We start from the raw sequence: 13,592 nt of genomic DNA, 5'->3' as shown, positions 1-13,592 counted from the left end.
AGGTTTGTTTCCGGTGCCCGCGCACCTCGAAATTGAAAGTAGGACTGGCGGGGAGCGGCCCCCACTGGAGCAAACCGCCCGCCGAGCGCCGCCGCCGCCCCAGCCGAGAGCGCGCCCGCTCGGCTGCAGTTGTCCTCGCCGCCGCGGCGGCCCGGGGGCAACAGTGAGCGGCGGCGGCTGGAAGCCCAGACGACAGCGAGGAGGCCGCCACCTCCCGCCAAAGGAGCTGAGCGAGCGGCGACGAAGTTCCCTTGGAATTCCTGCGGGAGGGTGTGCCGAGGACGGTGGAAGTGAGCTTGTAGGAAGAGCGAAGGGACGATTGCTAACCTGCACCAGGATGGCCGAGTGGTTAAGGCGTTGGACTTAAGATCCAATGGACATATGTCCGCGTGGGTTCGAACCCCACTCCTGGTACATCCAGTTTTTTCTCCTTACTTTTTAAACAATTAAAATAGGAATCTCACCGAACACGCCAGGCCTCGAATATGAGAATTCCGTCCGGCTGGGACAGGCATAACCCCCACGAGGCGAGCATGCGGGGCGCGGGGCGCGGGGCGGGGCGGGGGCGGCGGAGCTCCGCAGCTGCAGGGCTGGAGGCGGCCTGGCGGGGAGGCCTTGAGACCTCTGCAGAGCAGTCTAAAATGCACTTCTGTTTTTTCTCCTTCATTTCACCAAAGTTAATTGTGTGCACGCAACTCTTCATTAGCTCCTCGGAGAGGGAGACTGTTTGCCTCACAGCTGACTTGGATTCGACTCAAAAGTTTTAAACGCTAACAGCCTAGTCTAGTTTTTTCCTGCCTGTCTCCCTCCCTCCCTCCCTTCCTTCCTCCCTTCCCTTTCTTTCCTTCTCTTCCTTTCTTTCCCTTTCCTTCTGTCGCTTTTCTTCCGTCCTTTCCTTCTTTCTTTACGCCTTTTAAAAATGAAAGCCATCTAAGACTTTTAAAAAGTTGCGGGGGCAAAGATCATTTTTCCTCCCTCGAATCAGTTGACAGTAAGATACTGACTCGATGCCCCCATAGCCACCGTTAAAATCAGGAAATTAGCATTTTCTACCTTCTAGTTCCCAGACCTCATTCAGTCACCACTTGTCACGAGAATGTTCTTTCTAGCCAGAGCCTCCTGTTCGGAGTTTGTCACGGCTCCTTAGGCTCCTTCAAACTGGATCAGTTCTTCAGCCCCTCCTGACTTTTAGGCTCTTGACACTTCTGAAGATGACAGGCCCGTTTGTAGAATGTGCCTTTGTCAGTCCTGAGTTTTCTGATGTTTCCTCCTGATGAGATCGAGACCCTGCCCCTTTAGCAGGACTATCCCAGGCTGTGCGGCGTTCTCATTGCATCCTTGCAGGTGCCCTGATTTTGATGTGTCCTGTTACTGACTGTAACTTAGTTCCTGTGTCCTGTAACTTAGTTCCTGTAATTTCAGTTTGTCTGCCAGGCTTCTCCATTATAAAGTTACTTTTTTCCCTTTGTGACTAATACTTATTTTGCGTGAAGTGCTTTGAAGTTGTGTAATAGCTCATGCCTTGTCAAACTTTTATATTATTTGACTCTTTATGGAATTCAAAGTTATGTACATATGTACTCATGTGGTCCTAATCGATGGTTACAATCCATTCTAGCATGACTCGTTTTAATGCTCAAAGTGTTCCAGATTTGGCCAGTAACAGTTTGTTCAAGCTGACTTTTGGCATATCTTCATCATTTTTTAGCTCTTCCTTACTTTCTAGTGCAAGATATTCCAGGTTCCTCTTGAACTTTTTTTTTAGTAGAGAACAGTATTTAAACAGCAAGATCTCAATGCTAGGTGTGGTCATTAATTTTGAGGTGTTGCTGGTCCCAGCCCCTCTGGGTAGACAGAATGTGTGTGCGCACACATGCACATACATCTGTATTTATCTATCTACATTATCTGTTTATATACAGGAGTTCATATCTCCACTTCAGACTCAACACCATAGACTTTGTTCCAGTTTTTCTCACCGTCCACATTTGTAACTACCTGAACTCTTCACTCCCAGGTGTAGATTTCTACCTGGCTTGGGCCACCTAACCTCTTTAGAATTAACTTGTCAGGAAGGAATGAGGAAAAGAAAGAGTGTCTAAGTAGTTTGGAAATAAACACCTTGTCAGCACCTAAGAGTTGGCTCTGACCTGGTCACTGATAGATAACTTAAGATTCATAGATAAATAATAACCCAGCTTCTGTCTCAATGAGCGGAGATAAAGAGGGACAGAGATTTTAATAAGCCACATTTATAATGGAGAGTTATGAATTATGCCTAAGGGTCTCAAGGAGCAGCTTGGAAGTTGAGAAGTGAAGGAAGAGGAGAGAAAATTCTTAAAAAATAGCAAATATTCTGAAGTTAGATTTGAGTCATTTGTATGCATGTCACCACTTAGCTTATAATGATTTTCTAAATAATTGTTTTAACAATAAGAACGTAAGTCATTACTTTGATTTATAAATTAAGAATGTGGATTTATATAAATTCTTTTTGTGAATTTGAACTAGTTTTAAGTTTTTTCAGAACTGTTTGATTATGATGATGTATTGGGATTTTTTTGAACTCTGTGCTCTATGGGAAAAGCTCTTAACAATACATTTAAACAGTGACACCTACTGGTTAATTTGAGGCAAATTTATTTGTTAAATTCTGTCTGCCTTATCCTGACTATAAAATCCAGGTAAATTGTTCCACAGTTACTGCATTTAGAAGCAGATTGAGGCTAAGTCTACCCTAGGTGATAAATTAACTTTCTTTTTTCTCTCTTAATCATTAATGATAAATCTGCTGTTGAAAAGAATCATGAATCACTGACACAGCTTGCATGATTTATTTTAATCAGGTACGGTAAAGTAAGACACACAGACACAAGTTGGCTGTGGTGAAGGAAGAAGTTCTTATACGGCAGACCCCCTAGAAACAGGACATTCACCACGCCATGCAGAGAAGCAGCAGAGTTGGTCAGAAGCAAAGATAGGGAGCGAAAGCAAAGGCGGGCAACAGCCTTTATTGTGGTTTTTGCAGGAAGGAATGGACGAACCAGGGTAAGCATACTTTGTATTGGCTATTTTGAGTAATTTCATTGGCCCTGGGGTGCTGTTTGGAGTTGTCTGATATCTCTAGAGATTAGCTAACCCTGGTAGGGACAGTCTCTGCCCACTGAGTGAGGCTCCAGATGCTAGAGACTCAAAATTACAAAAAATAAGAAAATATAGTTAGTTCAGCATGGGTTTAGACATTCTTCTACTTCTTTAACTTCTCTCTTGTCTTCTTTCTGCAGCCAGGGTGGGCTTTATCAGATTCACAAAATTAAGATTCAGAAGCCCAAAGAGGCAAACACTTAAGTAGTTTTTGAGCCATTTCTATCCACCTAGGCTATACAATATACTTGTGGAATTCAAGTCTCAAAGTTTATCTTTGGGTTGGGGTTGTATTTCCATTATTCATTGCTGTAGTGTACTAAAACTAGCAGTTCCTGAATAAGATAACTCTCTTTTTTGTACATTTTGGAGACAGGGTCTTGCTTTATTGCCTGGGCTTAGAGTCCAGTGGTGTCATCATAGCTCACTGCAAACCTCAAACTCCTGGGCTCCAATAATCCTCCTATCTCAGCCTCCTAAGTAGCTAGAACTACAAGTTTGTGCTAATTTTTCTTTTCTTTCTTTCCTTTTTTTTTTTTTTTTTTTGGTAGAGACAGAGTCTCATTATGTTGCTTAAGCTGGTTTCAAACTCCTGACCTCAAGTGATCCTTCCATATCAGCCTCCAAAAGTGCTAGGATTGGCTCAGTGCCTATAGCTCAGTGAGTAGGGTGCCAGCCATATACACCGAGGTTTGTGGGTCTGAGCCAGGTCCGGGCCTGCTAAACAATAATGACAACTGCAACAAAAAAAATAGGTGGGTGTTGTGGCAGGCGCCTGTAGTCTCAGCTACTGGGGAGGCTGAGGCAAGAGAATCACTTAAGACCAAGAGTGTGAGGTTGCTGTGAGCTGTGATGTCACTGCACTCTATAAAGGGAGACATAGTGAGACTCTGTCTTGAAGAAAAAAAAAAAAGTGCTAGGATTATAGACATGAGCCACCTCACCTGGCCATGAATGAGGTAGTTTTAAAATTGCATTAAAAATATAGATTATTAAGAACAGTGTTGAATATTTGTCTCAATTCCACAATCTCACTTATATATAAACAGAGAAGTGTGTGTTTGTGAAATACAAATACAACTCCTATGAGGCCACACATTGCTGTCCAACTTTTTAAGAGTCAGCTGATGCGTCATTTAACCCGAGCTCCAATTTTTGTTAGCTGTGTGATTTTGGACTGGCTGTTTAGCTTCTCTAGACCTTTGTTTTCTGACCTGTAGAATGGGGTTCACAATTATAGTGCCTGTTAAATTGTTGTGAGAGATAAATGTGATGTTGACAAAATGCTTAGAAACTACCTGGCAGGTAGAATGATCAATAGATTAAGCTATTGCTGTACTTTAATGATTCTTATACAGTACACATACAGATTGACTGGGAGACCAGTTTTGCTACACATGCAAAGTTGCTCATGGAATGGATTCTGTTGGATGTACGCTGCTTCTCCCACGGCAACTGCAGTGGAGTAGAATGAGATCATTAGCAAAGGATATAATTTTTAAAAGAGAAATTTGGGAGAGGGGCATAGATTGCATTTTTCTGATTTGTTTTATTAAACTCTTTTTTCATTTAAAAGTTTTTCAATGTCTGATTTTCCATGATCAACAACCTCTTTTGAAGCAAAACTCTGAGTAATTCCCTGAATAATTTTTAAGTTAAAAAAAATAGCAGCATTCTAAACTCTAACTTTTCAAATGCACAATAAGAGAACTTATTGTTTCCCCCTGGGTATCACACCCACTGGGTTAGTCACAAATAGCTATATTAAGGATGTTGTTCACATTTTTTAAACACTAGCAATTCTGACCCACCCAGTTCAGCTTTTTAAATACAAACTAACTTGAAACTTTTTTTTTAAATTCCACAGAAGAAAAATAAAACACCCATATCACTTGGAAGATAGGCAAAATGATATATAATATTCTGCTTTTAATTGCAGCAAAGTACATCCCAGAGTGTAAAGTGGTGTTGAAGTCTGTTACTTTGCAGGCCAGCTCTTTTGCCGTGATTCGGTTGTAATGCCCAATCCTATTAGCCCACTACAAAGAACAACATGGAAAAGTACAGTCTTATAGCTGGATAACATACAAATGAAATTTTAAAGTGGCCTAATGAGTTGAAATGACCTCAGTGTTATACAAATTGAGTTAGTTAGTCGATTTCTTCAATGCTGATATTAGTCTCCTATGAGTAATCCTCAGACCAAAGTGAGGTGAAGATGAACTTGGGTAATTCTGGGTGGAGAAGCCCGCTGGGTGAATCTGGAGCGAAAAGGATTTCTCCCACTGGATTTCTTTGTTGTGTTTCTCTATCCCAGCACTAGTGACTGCTTGGGGAGCACATAGCAACTGCTGCCTTTTGCCATCTTTTCACAATGTCTGGAAAGTTTTGTAGAGAGATACTGGCACTGAAAGCTGGCGATCTTTAGTTCCAACTGAGCAATTCATTCATTCAGTAAGTATTTTTAAAGTGTCTAGAATGGACACACCTATGCTGGGTGCTGGGGTATACAGTGAATAAGATAGACCAGGTCCTGGCTTCATGAAGTTAAATACCTAATCATACCATTAATTCAGTCGTAGTTCTTTCTTGGCTCTCTCCTTGAACCGTGGGGTGGGGTTGAGAGCAGGAGAAGCAGAGGCCTTTCACAGAGGGATGGAATGTGAATGGGGTTTAGCCAGTAGCCACCTGCCCATCACTAGGAGAGAGTCTCACAGAAAGACAGAGACAGAGTGAGGGAAAAGGAGAGGTTGAGGGAAAGGGAAAGGAGAGAAAAAGAGAGAAAAGAGGGGAACAGTGAGAGAAGGAAAGAGAGAGGAAGGAAGGAAGGAAGGAGGGAAGGAGCGAGGGAGGGAGGGAAGGGAGGGAAGGGAAGGAGGAGAGGGGAGGGGAGGGGAGGAAGGAGGAGAGGGGAGGGGAGGGAGGAATAAAGAAGAAAGAAAGGGAGGAGGAAGTCCCCCCAAACCTCACCTGAATTCCTGGATCAAGTTGTTTTAGAATCAGCTCCACCCTTGTATTTCCCAGTTAAGACAATAAATTCCTCTTTTATGTGTGGATGGATGGGAGTTTGTATTGGTTTCTTATTATTTGAAGCTAAAAGAATCTTGGCTAACATAGCTTTTAAGTACTGGTACATATTTGAGTATCTTTATAAACGGAAAATGTCATGTTTCAGAAGGGGAACAGGTAATGGGTTCATGGAATTTAATTACAGGCTTGTCGAATGTAAGAGTTGAAGGAGATTTACTTAGACAATGCTTCCAATGACGTGGCAATAACCCCCTCATCATTTCTGACAGTGGTTAACTAGTCTGTAACTTAGCGGTCCTTAATAGTGATGACACTGGCCCTGGGGGCTGTTTTGGGAAAGTGTGGGAGCACTTTTGGCGAGCCTCTGCCATGAAGAAAGGCCAGGGATGCTAGACATACCACAGTATGTGGGAATCTCACACAATAATGAATGGTCCTTCATCCTGCTAGGTTTTGGAACGTTCAACAGGATATTCCCATGGGTTAATCAGCTGTTTATCTGAACACATAGCCTAAGTCCAATTTTCTTTCTGCCTCCCTCCCTCTCACTCCTTCTCTTCTTCCTTCCTTCCTTCCTTTCTGCTTCTTTTCGAGACAAAGTCTTCCTCTGTTGCCTGGGCTGGAGGGCAGTGGTGTCATCATAGCCCACGGCAACCTCAAACTTCTGGCCTCAAGCCATCCTGCTGCCTCACCCTCCCAAGTAGCCAGGACTATAGGCATGTGCCACCACACTTGGCTAATTTTTAAATATTTTGTAGCGATAAGGTGGCACTATGTTGCCTAGGCTGGTCTTAAACTCTTAGCCTCAAGCCATCCTCCTGCTTCTGCCTCTCAAAGTGCTGGGATTATGGGGGTAAGCTATATGCCTGACCCAGTTTTTCATATTAAACACAAAATGCTTATGCAGGCTTTCATTGTGCAGTGACTTTTTCAAGTACATAGCTACCATGAACATCAAGGGAAAATTGTTCCTTAGTTCAACACCCTTGCATCAGCGTACATGTGTGGCTGCTGTATTCCTGTGATTGCATGGATTCTGTCTTTATAATCATGCTCTAGCACTTACACAGTGACTCTCAGACCTTTCCCCTTTTGAAGGTACAGACTGGTCAGTCTGATTGAGTCTTCTTCATTTTCCGTTTGTATGATGTATCATCAGGATTGGATCCAGGAATATAGGATGTGATGCCATGTTCTTCTGAGTGCCTCATATCAGGTGGCACATGATGTCAGTTTGTCCCATGTCTGGTGATGTTGTTTTTTATGACTTAGATAAGGACATGTTTCCTACTGTAAAGTTAACTACTAAGTATTTCGTATTTCTTCTTGCTAGCATTAGCGTCCATTGATGATTTTTGTTTCAAATAATTATTACTATGATTTTCGAAAAATGGTGATTTTTTTCTATGACCATTATTCCCTCTACATTTGTTAGTCAACATTCTACTGTAAGATAGATTGTTTGTTCTTCACATATCTATTTGTTTATTTAGTTCAATAGTGGTTCATGCATTCCTATTTTATGTGATTAATTTTAACCCATTATAATCATTAACTACAATGTAGCTGTTCAGATTTTCCCAGATTTAGCCAATGGAAGCCCCTCTAACGTGGTTCCTGTAACTATTTGATGGTTTACACTGAGCACTTCTTTACTTTCTATACAGTTGTTTTAGGCTCATCTAGGATGTTTCTCTCCATCAACCTTGGATCATTCAGATTTCTAAGGAGACAGGATTCCTTTAAGAGGTATTAAGAAACCAAAATCTGGATACCAGGTATGTTTGCTACTGGGGTTCATTGCTTCTAGTCCCTCTCAGCACATAGAGCCGTGAAATATGTGTATTTCATGCTATGTGCACACTAGTATAATAATACTCAATACACGGGTCATTACAAAAGTTCTGAGATACACAAAAATCAAGAAATGTAAAATCTGCAAGGACAGAAACAAATGAAGCCCTCCCAGCAACACTGATAAGCCGAGACAGTTGAAACTTGCATGAGTGAATCAGAAAGGACCCATCAACTGTGTTTCTTGGAAGTGAATTAATGGACCATAACACTATATCTCAAAACTTTAGTAGTGACCTAAAGATATACTGATAAAAAATGAATACAAGTCACATTTGAGCACCTCTTGTAATTGCAGAAGTCAAATGTGACTTAAATATTATAATTTTAATACAGATTTTTCCTTTATTAAAATGTATATACATTCTTTGGCACCCTCTGTGTGTGTGTGTGTATATTTGTGTGTGGGGGTATAAATATAAGGATACCTACATCTATATCCGTATATCTCTATACACCTGCAACTCCAGGGCAGCTCCATAAGCTTAATTCTAACTTTCTTTTCTCTCATCTTTATACCTACAGTATGGTAAGAAATCTGCCTCCTGTTATCCTCAACGTACTTATTTGCATAATCTCCCAGTGTGCAACCAATTTCTTGTCACATGAGTCATTATCTCTTTTCTCTGTCTCCATAAATGCTGGCCAACTGGGTCCAGTCTACTTGCTCTGGTCACGCTGACCTGACACCTTCCCCAATCCTGGGCCATGCCTCTATACCAAGTAGCTATGAATCTAAATGCTGAATTTGAACTTAACAGCTCTTTTTTCTTTTTTCTTTCTTTTTAAAACCAGGTCTTGTTCTGTTGCCCAGGCTGGTCTTGAACTCCTGGCCTCAAGCTATTTTACCTTTGCCTCCCAGAGTGATGGGGGTTTTATGTGTGAGCTGCTGCTCCTGGCCAAGATAGCTCTTTTAATAGGCTTTATTTCAGCTGGGTTTTTTTTTTTTTAAGTGATTGAGATTATTTTGATTTTGATTATGTCATCCAGCCCATTAGCTATCCTTGCTAGTTTTGGGCTACCCAAACATCAAATAAAGTTTTACTCAAGTTGTTGGCAAAATCTTGAACGCAATAGGGGCAAGACTTTCTTGCTATTAAATACATTCTTTCCAGGTGGAATTAATACATTAATACACGCTCTGCATATGTCATTGCCCAATCTGCTTCAAACTTACTTTTAATGACTATCTGATCTGGCATTTATTCACTGTCACCACAAGAATATTTGGAGATGTACTTTCTAATATGGTGCCAAAATTAAATTGCATTCTGCCTTTGCCTGGTGTAGTGCCCTTCTTTAAAAAATTATGTCAGTTTGACCTCAGATATTATTAATGAACTTTTGCTGGCTACTACTACTCATTGCTTAAGTTAAGTAACTTGCTCAAATTGTAGCCAGGGAGGTGAAGACCTGGAATTTGAAACCAGGCTGGTATGTCTCTAAAGCCTTGCTCTTGCCATAGTCCCTCTATTAGCTTGCATGGGGTGGAGAAAGGTCCTCTTCTTTCTGTTTTTACATTATTCCAATTTAGTGAGATACCATCAGAGTGCAAGTCTTGGCCTAGAGGTACACTCAAGGGCAAGACAAGGAAGGGTAAGTCTAACAGGGCCCAGGAGTTACCAACTACCCCAGTTCCCTAGGAGTAGATAGGCAGCTATTTTTAATAGCTGCTTGAACCCCTTGCTAAGATGTTCTGCTGAATTGTCTGATGTATAGATTGAAACCTAATTTATAAAGGCAGGCATATGTCCCTTAAAGAGCAAAGCATTTCTAAAATACAATTATGAAATTAAATTATTGATGCATGTGAAATATCTACCCAATAATATTTTATCTCTCAAAATATCAATATTTCAAATATTGTGTATTCTGGTTCAACTTTTTAGTTCCAGGGAAGGTAAGAATTTTTTATTGTTGTTTTCTTCTTTTTAAACACTGTTAATCTGAGGCTCACTAAAGCTTAGAAATGCGTTAGCCACTCAAGACATACCAATGCACTTGGTAAAGGTATCTTTGCCAGATCTCTGCCCAAAAAAGAGAGAGAGAGAAGAGAAAACAAACAAAAATCTCCTGAAGTATAGGAGCCGTCCACTGAAGCTGTTTTGCAGGACTTCATAGAATGTTGTGTGCAAAGATCACATTCTTGAGGTCATGGTGAAGGGGTAAGTTCAGAGGAAGAGGAAAGATTCTGAACAAAGGAAGACTAGTCAAGAAACAGGGAGAAAAAGCCCCACAGAGAAGTCTATAAATTCAAAAGAAGAGATGGGAATCCTTATTGGAATACTTAAAGACATACTGGACAAAATAACAAGGGGACTTCTGGGGACACAGTGTCAAATGAGCAGCCACTCAGAAAAGCCCTCCCTCTGGGACCGTGCTACTTATGGCTGTTTGGCCCTCTGAGCTTCTGGGGTAAGGGTTGGCTACCCGCTGCCGCTCAGGATAATGGCCTGTGGGCCCCTAAGTACAGATGGTGCCTGGGATGCCTGCCCCACATGCACCAGGCCCTTGAAAAGAACTGTGCCAGTTCATTCATTTTATCCATACAAATACATCATTTCTTCAGTAGGTCTTCATACAAAAGTAACATTTGCATCCCTGGTATCATCAAATAAATCTAGATATTTTCTCCTGTTTTTATTCATTGTCAGAAAAAAAATATGGCCATGACTTCTGGTTGTTCCCTTCCCTTCTTCTGTTTTCCATTTCTTCCATAGAAATTGAAGAACAATGTTGAACTGGACACAAAGCTGGCTGGAATAAAGCCTTCATTGTCCAGCTCATCTCTTAGCTGTGAACAGCAACAGGAATATGTCTGACCAGTGATTTAAGAGTAGAAGTGTTACAGAAAAACATTCTTAAAAGATCATGTGTGTGTGCCCTTTGCCTGCTCCTAGGAACATGGATGTGATGGCTGGTATTTCAGCTATCATAGTGCACCATGAGGGTAGAGCCTAGGGCTGGAAGGGAAATGAGCTAGAAAAATCTCCTAAGGCTTCAGTAAAGCAAAGCCACCATCCTAACCCTGGACTACAAGCCATCAGTAAGGATGGAAATAAACTGTTATTTGGTAAAGGTTTCTTTCATATGCAGCCAATGCTAGTCCTACCTGATATTTGTACAAATTACTGTAAATATTAGTATTAGTGTAAGAAATATTAAAATAAAGACATCACTGTCCATTACCCCACACTAACATTTTGGCTTTTTATTTTTATCACATGTCCTCTCAATTCTGCTGTGAAATCCTGACCCACAGGTTAACAGAACTCTCAAGTTCTAAACCTATTTACCTGAACATTGACCTAGAAAAAATCTATCTAACTGAAAACTCAGTACTAAGACCCCCAGAATGAGGACTGTGAGGGAATAGTCAGAGTTGCTGCAGAAAAGAAAAAAAAAACACATTACCAAGGTCTTTTGTTGGTCAGCTGATAAACGGTACCAACTCCTTGTAATCTGGGAAAGAAGATATGAATTGACAGATGGCCACTTGCATCTAATAACCAGGAGATCACATCACATAATCAGGAGCCTGTTAGGTAGTGGGAATGGGGGTGGGATGGGGCAGGGGGCTTCAGGCAGGAGGAGGAGCTCAGATTCTGCACATACCCGCATCAAAGGCTAAATCCAGCACACAAACCAATTTGGGTGGGTTTTGATTGTATTCGATGGCAAAGTTAGTTAAATAGTCAGTTGTTTGCTGGACTTTTCAAGTCATTCGAAGCCGATTAATACTTGCGAGCAAGCCCAACCTATGTTAGAGGAAAGACAAAATTGCCAAGCAGCCTTTCTCAGAGGGTAAGATCTTTATGTCAGACCCCACAGCCCTGCCAAAGTCCTTCCTAGGGGCCTCTGGGAAGGGAAGGAAGCACTCAGCCCAACCCGACCCTAGCTTGATTATTCACATGGGCATTGACCTGGGAAGGCATTGGCATCTAGGCAGCTGTTCTGTCGTATCTAGAATCCAGCACTTTCTACCTGGAGGGAAGCTGGATAGTGGGAGGGGAGCAAGTTCCCAAGAAACTGACCTGCTTTTTAGGGCTGAAATCAGGATGGAAATTTGAAACTTGGAAGACTTTCCATTCCCCTCTGCATCCAATTTTCTATAATTGTTTCCTTTTTGGTAAAACTTGGTATTTTGTAAAGTTATCTATTCACATAAAGACAGTTTTCTTCTTTTTATCTCTGTTTCCCAGTGCCTTGCATTACCGCTTGCTAAATATATTTCACCGTTTTATTTACTTCGGGCTGAAGCGCTGACACCATTACGTGGCTTCCTCACATCCAGCTCCAAGCTGCACATTTCAAAGATAAATCACTGTAATTATTTATTCTCTTGAAAAGGAACAGGAGGTGTAAAAGCCAAACTAATATGCACCTTTAGCCCACCCCCATGACACTTTGGAAACCAAATGCTGGAAACCCTCAAGTTTGGCTCTGCGTTTCCAGATCCTCTAATCGTGTGAACTAATTGAGGTTTGTGGAATGAGTTGGGAAATTTAACTTATTCTTCAAATGCCACCAACCATAGCTAGCTATGTATCTATCTATGCATCTATCTATGTATCTATCATCTGTCTATCAATCATCTGTGTATCTAGCTAGCTAGCTATCTTTCTATCTATGGTTGGTAGCCCCTATATATGGGTTTTTATTGAGTCCTACTATTGGTGAAACCACAAAGGGGTTTCAGCCTGGGTCTAGTTACTCATTGCTCAAAGATCCAATTAGTGAGACACAAGGACTGCCAAAGAAGACAGGGTTTTTTTTAATATATGTCTTATCAGGGGAAAGGGAGAAGCCGTCTCAAATCTGTCTCTCTAACTGACCAAGGTCATGGGCTTTTAAAGGGGGGGCCATGTTCTTTGGGGGCGTGTTCTGGTATAGCTAACAAGGGGCTGTGTGCATTGGGGGAAGGTTGTAGGAGATGGTGAAACTTGGAATCAGGGCTCTGCCCAGGGGCCTTCAGAATCTCAGCTCCTTTGTCTTCTGGAAAATCCACCATTTCTGGGAAACAATTCAAAAGGACAAGTAGTTAGCTAAGGAAAGGATTACAAAAATACATACAGGGATCATTGAAATTTATTCATGGAGCCCGTTGCAGTCCAGGGTCAAGCCTCTGGGTTGGCTAGTTCATCAAACAAGTGCAGAAACAAAGTAAAAATTAGTGGTGTGGAGAGAACTTTCAAAGCCAAGGCTGAAGAAGTTTTTATTAGGTTGCCTTGGTTTATTTTTAGAAGGCATTTTTTTTTCTCACTAGTAATGTTCTTAGGTAACTTAAAATGTAATCATAATTACAAATTCTAATCCTTTTCCCTTCATTTAAAAAAAAAAGAAAGGAGGCTTGGTGCTCCTAGCACAGTGGTTACAGTGCCAGCCACATAGACAGAGGGTGGAGGGTTCAAACCTGGCCTGGACCAGCTAAACAACTGCAACAAAAAAATAGCCAGGTATTGTGGTGGGTGCCTGTGTTCCCAGCTACTTGGGAGGCTGAGGCAAGAGAATCACTTAAGCCCAAGAGTTTGAGGTTGCTGTGAGGTGTGACATCATGGCACTCT

General features: G+C 41.5%; 1 non-coding gene across 1 annotated transcript; it reads left to right on the top strand.

Annotated features, from left to right (window-relative positions):
• The first annotated feature begins 331 nt into the window (after positions 1–331).
• On the top strand, positions 332–414 carry TRNAL-UAA. Its single transcript has one exon. It is a non-coding gene; the product is annotated as a tRNA-Leu (tRNA).
• The last annotated feature ends 13,178 nt before the right edge of the window (positions 415–13,592 follow it).

The sequence above is a fragment of the Otolemur garnettii genome, unplaced genomic scaffold (genome assembly GCF_000181295.1).
Source record: "Otolemur garnettii isolate 467f Iridium unplaced genomic scaffold, OtoGar3 scaffold00042, whole genome shotgun sequence".
NCBI lineage: Eukaryota > Metazoa > Chordata > Mammalia > Primates > Galagidae > Otolemur > Otolemur garnettii.
Note: the sequence above shows the minus strand (reverse complement) of the source record. Positions and strands in the feature narration are given on the sequence as shown.